This window comes from Elephantulus edwardii, unplaced genomic scaffold (assembly GCF_000299155.1).
Source record: "Elephantulus edwardii isolate Elephantulus edwardi_28Jun2011 unplaced genomic scaffold, EleEdw1.0 scaffold00136, whole genome shotgun sequence".
NCBI lineage: Eukaryota > Metazoa > Chordata > Mammalia > Macroscelidea > Macroscelididae > Elephantulus > Elephantulus edwardii.
The window spans coordinates 7,739,616-7,745,809 of NW_006399886.1; the positions used below are offsets into that span (position 1 = coordinate 7,739,616).

The 6,194-nt window shown below is 37.3% G+C and overlaps 1 pseudogene; it reads left to right on the forward strand.

Moving 5' to 3' along the window:
- Nucleotides 1-2,833: 2,833 nt before the first annotated feature.
- Nucleotides 2,834-6,194, forward strand: part of LOC102872607 — a 78,953-nt pseudogene continuing 75,592 nt past the window's right edge.

Here is a 6,194-nt window from a genome sequence, read left to right on the forward strand (position 1 = left end):
GCAGTAAATCTAAAAGGAGGAGATTTTTCATCTTTTTTACACAGAGTAACTGGTAATTTCAAGCTGTTAGCTTTTCAGTTGGCACTGAAATTCCTTACAACTAATCCACCAGAGATCTCTCCCTGCTTGTAGGCTACCTAGTAAGTAGTTGTAATACTTGTTAGCTTTTATTCAATTATTAAATATTATTTTCCAAACAAAGGATTTATAACAATAAATCTAAAGTAAGTCTTTCTCTCCTAAGCTATACATTTCAAGAGATGAAAATTGTTCTTCATATAAAGAAATGTCCCAGATCTATAATCAAGAATACATTAACATCCAAGTAAATTATCTCAAATTTTAAATAACACAACTGGAACTGTACATCAGCAGAGAACTGCCAGAAGTGCAAGCTGGGTTTGGAAGAGACCATAGCACTAGGGACATCAGATTTAATGATAATTGGACCTTGACTGAGAGCAGAGAGCACCAGAGAAATATCTATCTGTAATTCATTAACTGTCCAAAAGCATTTGACTGTGGATGACAATAAACTGTTGATAATTTTGGGAAGAATGGGAATCTCAGAATACTTAATTGTGCTCATACAAAACTTATACTTGGATCAGGAAGCAGTAGTCAGAACAAAGCAGGGAAACACTGCATGGTTCAGGGGATCAGAAAAGTTGTGAGTCATTGACTCAGTCTATCTCCATACCTTTTCAATCTATATGTAAAACAGATTATTAGGGAGGCTGGACTTTATGAGGGGGAATGTGGCATCAGAATTGAAGGAAGATTCATCAACTACCTGTGTTATGTAGTAAATTCAACCTTTCTTACTGTAACTGAAGAGGACATGAGGCATATGCTACAGAATGTCAAGACTGTAATCTATATGGACTGAAGCTCAACATCAAGAAAACAAGATACTCACCTCTAGGCCAGTTGTCTGCCTCATAATAGGTGGAGAAGAGATTGAGCTTGTAACAACTTCAGCTTGCTTGGTTCAACACCCTTGGAACTAGCATTTATGAAATCAAAAGACAAACTGTATTGGGAAAATCTGTTGGCAGGGACCTCTCCAGAGTACTGAGAAGCAATGATGTCAGTCTAGAGACTAAGGTGCACCTGATCCATGCCATGGTCTTTGCAATTACTTGTTATGCATCAGAGAGCTGGACAATGACTAAGGATGACAGAAGAAGATTTGAAGCCTTTGATCTGTGGTGCTGGAGAAGAGTCTTAAATATACGTTGGACTGCCAAGAGTGAACATAGGTCAATCTTAGAAAGGGTGAGACCAGGCTTCTCCTTGGAGGTCAAGATTGTGAAGCTCCCTATCACTTATTTTGGGCACATGGCCAGAAGGGACCAGGCCTTGAAGGAGGTCATATTTGGAAGGGTAGAAGGACAGTGCAGGAGAGGAAGACCCCAGATGAGACACAGTAAGTGGAATAATGGAGGTAGGTGTGTTGGAATGTGTGAGACTGGTGCGGGAGAGGGCAGGCTTCAGAGCTTTTGAATATAAGGTCTCAATGAGTCACAGGCAGCTTGACAGCATATAACAAAAAAAAATTAACACAAGTCAAATCTTGTTATATAAATGCATTCATAAATAATTCTTTGAATATTTTGATCTTTTAAACACCTCATTTTAAAACATTTTATCCCCATTTATATTCTCCTCTTTCTCAGATTACTTTCCTTTGAAAACTTTTATAAGCATTTGCCTGTTTAGGCATTTAAATATTCCATTGCTTTATAATTGTACGTTAAAACTTCATTCCTGAATTGACACTGCTGCAAATAACTGGAAAAACTCAGGCATATTGACATATAACATTTTAGAATCGGGATCCAAACTTCAAAGAAGGCTTCAATGATGTTTGGCATTTGACTACTGCTGTCAAACATTCACACTTGATTTCAACTCTTTATTTCACTGAGAAATCAAATAAGTCAGGGAAAGAGAACCAAGTAAGCATAAAAAGATATAAGGTCCTACCTCCATAGTTCATGATTGTCCAATATCAGTATTTATATTTTTAAATTTCTTCTTGTCATTCAAATTGAACTGCTCAGTAGTATTTAAATGCATCATAGTTCTTGAAAATGTATTCATATCCTGTCTTTCATATTAAAGTACATCATTCTGGGAATATTCTCATATTTCTGTATCTTATTTTTTCATAAGGATGTAAATTCTCCAAATGAAAGTATAATTCATCTCTGAAACTCATCTCCTCTTCAGAAATATACAATTTATCTATTTTATTTTCATGAAATGCCTTGCATGAGTATTCTATACCCTTGCTAGAGAGCTCTGGTGGCCTAGTGGTAAAAAGCCACTCTGCAATCCTAAAACCACTCAGTTCAACTCCTGCAGATACTTCATGGGAGAACGATGAGCAATCTCCTCTTATGTGACTTAATGCCTCTAAAAGCCCATCAGAAGGCCAGCTATGGTTTGGTCCCAACTTGATAGCAAACAACAGCAACAACAACATACCCTTACTGTTCAAAACAGGTGCCAGCTGCATTAATGCCATCAAGGGTGCTTTTTATAAACATACACCAAGGTCATAAATGACTTCTTCATTTCTATTTGAATGATCAATTCTAAATGTTTATCTTACTTGAACTATCAATATTACATAAGAAAGTCAGTCATTCTCTCCTCTTTCAAACATTATATTCAGTTGACTTTAGCTACTGATAATCTGTCCCCTTCTTTCCTCTTAATCTGTACTCTTTCCTAATTTCTTCCTTTCCCCAGTTATTTCCAGGAAGAGTACTTTGCTGATGTAGTCCATAAAAAAATTACTCTCTTTCCAACGTGGCTGCCAAAGATGGTGGAGTCTCAGGTCCTGGTGCTAGATTGCCAAGGCCATCTCCTGGGCCACCTGGTGGCCATTGTGGCCAAGCAGGTCCTGCTGGGCAGAAATGGTTGTGTGCTGTGAGTGCATCCACATTTCTTGCCACTTGTACAGAAATAAACTGAGGAATCTGGCCTTTCTGTACGAGCACATGGACCCTAATCTATCCCAGGTTGCCTATCATTTCTGAGCTCCCAGCTGCATCTTTTGGCAGACAGTGCAAAGTCTGCTGCCATACATGACCAAGCATGGCTAAGGTGCCCTGGACTGCTTCAAGGTTTTCAATTACATCCCACCTCTCTATGACAAGAGAAAGTGGACGGTAGTCACTGTTGTCCTCAAGGTTGTGCTTCTCAAGCCCACTTGTAGGTTTGCCCATCTGGACCACCTAGATCCCAAGGTGGGATGGAAGTGTCAGACAGTGACTGCCACTGTCAAGGAGAGAGGAATGAAAAGATCATGATGCATTACCAAAAGAAGAAGCATTATCATGAGGCTATTAAAACAGTCAATAATCATGGAAAAGAGGATCAGTAAGTACACAGAGGTCCTCAAGAGCAAAGGACACCTGGTCTGAGCCTGATAAAGACTCTTCATACCTCTAGTCTGGCCTGCTTTTTCTCTATTGCCACTCAAGACATGGTACCCGTGTCTAAAAGCAGCCTGGGGATGGGTACAGAGGGCTGCGGTCAAGCTTTCAGGGTCACTCTTTTTTAGAACAGGCACTTTGGTTGCTGTTTTGTGAAAAAGAGCTAGGTGAGGAATGGCTAATCAGCCATGGTGGAAATGGGATATTTGTTTTTTTTTTTTTTAAAGCATTATCTTCTACAATACTCTGTGGCTGTTAGAATGTTCCAGTAAGCTTGTATATACCCTGTGATTTATTTATATAAAAAAATATTTATTTGGACTGGGAAAAGCTCCTACTAAGGGGCCACAGGAATTGTCCCTGCTACTACCCTCTGTTCTGTAATTCAAAATGTATAAATTGGTCCAACTGCTCAAATCTAACATTAGCTCCACAGGAGAATGATAGACAATCTTTCATGTGATTTATATTTCCTCCAGGTCCCACTATGAGTTAGTTCTGACTTGCTATAAGTTTTGAGTAAATATGTTTCTAGTTCTTTCTATTCTGTTCCTAGTAATTTTGAGACCCTACATTTATTCTCTCTGTTTCTATACTCCTTTTATTAGGAATACAATTTATCAAATATGTTGATAATCTATACTAGTTTGTTGATTTGATTTGTTGTATTTCTGTAATGAATTATATGTTCTTGTTATTTCAAGCTTCCTGACTAAGAAAGGCTGGAAATTAGGATTGGTGCTCTAAGTCTATATTATTAGGGTAGTGTGAACTTTACGGCTGACTGATGGCTGGATTCTGCTAAAGTGTGTTTTCTGGTTTGGGATTGAGACTAGGGTGTGGCTTTTGTTCACACTAGGATGTGATTAATTGGATTTGGCCTCATATTTAGAAAAGCATTTGGCTGCCAGTCTGTGCTTATTTCCAGATGGGAAGATGAGCAGAATGGCCAAATTCTGCAAAGGTACGTTTTCTGGTTTGAGACTAGGGTGTGACTTTTATTCACAATAGGAATTGAGATGATTGGATTTGGCCTTGTACTTAAAAAGGCATTTGGTCCTGAGGGCCTGTGGGCCTTGGGCCTGCTTTTTGTGGATCTCCTGAATAAAACAAGCTTGGAAGCAGGAGTGACACTCACTTCCAAAAAAGCTTGCCTCCAGAAACTCTATGAATTTAAGAAAAGATGAAAGTTTTGTGTTCAAACTTTAGTTCATAAGGTCACTATGGATCATCTACAACTTGATGGCACTTAACAACAATAAAAATCATGATGGCTAGCAGAGGAATATTGTTTGATATAGTACCTGATAATAAGCTCTTTAGGCTTAAAGGCCATCAAAACATAACAAGAATTCAATCTTCAAAGTTGAGTCTACTTAAATAACAGCTCAACTCAACTCATTGGCACTGTGTTGAAACAACTCGGAGCTGACCCTATAGAGTTTTGTAAGGCTATAAATCATGTACCTATGTGCTGTTATTAGATTCTAACTCTTTGCCTTTTGATAGGCAGCACAACTCTTTATCCACCAGGGTATTATTTCAAGAACTTCACTTATTCACACATAATTAATGTGTGATATGATTAAAATAAGGAATAATTTTTATAAACAAACATTGATAACCAAAATATGAAATGTGTGAAGCATGAATCATATCAACTGTAGAATGTGAAAGTGGAGAAGTTAGTATCATAAATCAGACAAAGACCAAGAAATCAATATGGAACAGTTGATCAATTGAATTGAATCAAATTCAACTTGAAGCTAAAGAAAATTAAAACATCTTTATAAGAGTCAAAATATTATCTTTTGTATATCTCACCTGAATTGAAAAACTCTTTCAAGAGTAGATTTGATACATTTACCCCAAATTGTCAAAGATCCGCCAAGTGATGATGTGGACAAGGACAAGGATAGTGCAGGAAAGGAGAACCTAGAAGGAGATGGATTGATATACTAATGGGAGTGGCTCGGGATAAAAGCCTTATTGTAGAAGGGTGGAAGCGAAGGGATGAGGATGGGAGAGGGGTGAGTGAGTTAATCATAGGGTCAAAAAATTTGATGAGTGAGGGTGGTGAAGGAAATGGGAAAGATCTGGTGTGGAAAACAATGTTTTCAAACTTTGTAAATAAGCGAGTATAAACTAATTGGTTTTAAAAAAGTCATGGGAATACAGGAAAGAAAGACTAAAGTGATGTTAGAAGACTCTAAAAGTTGAAGTTTAACTTAGAAATGCTAAAATGAAAGAAAGAAATAATAAGAGTGATGAATAGAATATTCCAAGGCAATTCAGAAGGCAAAATAAAATATTAAAATGAAATCTTCAAAAAAGTAGTTGGCAATCCCAAAGAGAAGAATATGTTTAATATTACTCTCAGAAAGAACTAGAGAAAAATTCAAGCCTTCAGTTGCAGTAATGAAAGATTTTATTGAATGAATTGGATCAGTATTGAAAATACTTAGTGATGCTTGAAGCAGCACATGAAGGTGGAAGTCACTGCTCCAAAAAGCATCAGTTGATTCCTAGTCATTTAAGCAGGTAGCATATGAGCAATAACCAATGACACTAACGGAAGAAGTCAGGCTATACTGAAAGTATTGACACAAAAAAATAGTGTTCAAGGATGGAATACCAAGTGAAATGTTTCAACAAATAAATGTAGCATTGGAAGTACTCACTACAGATTCTAAACATTTTTAAAAGATAGCTACTTGGTCATCTCACTGAAAGATATTTATATCT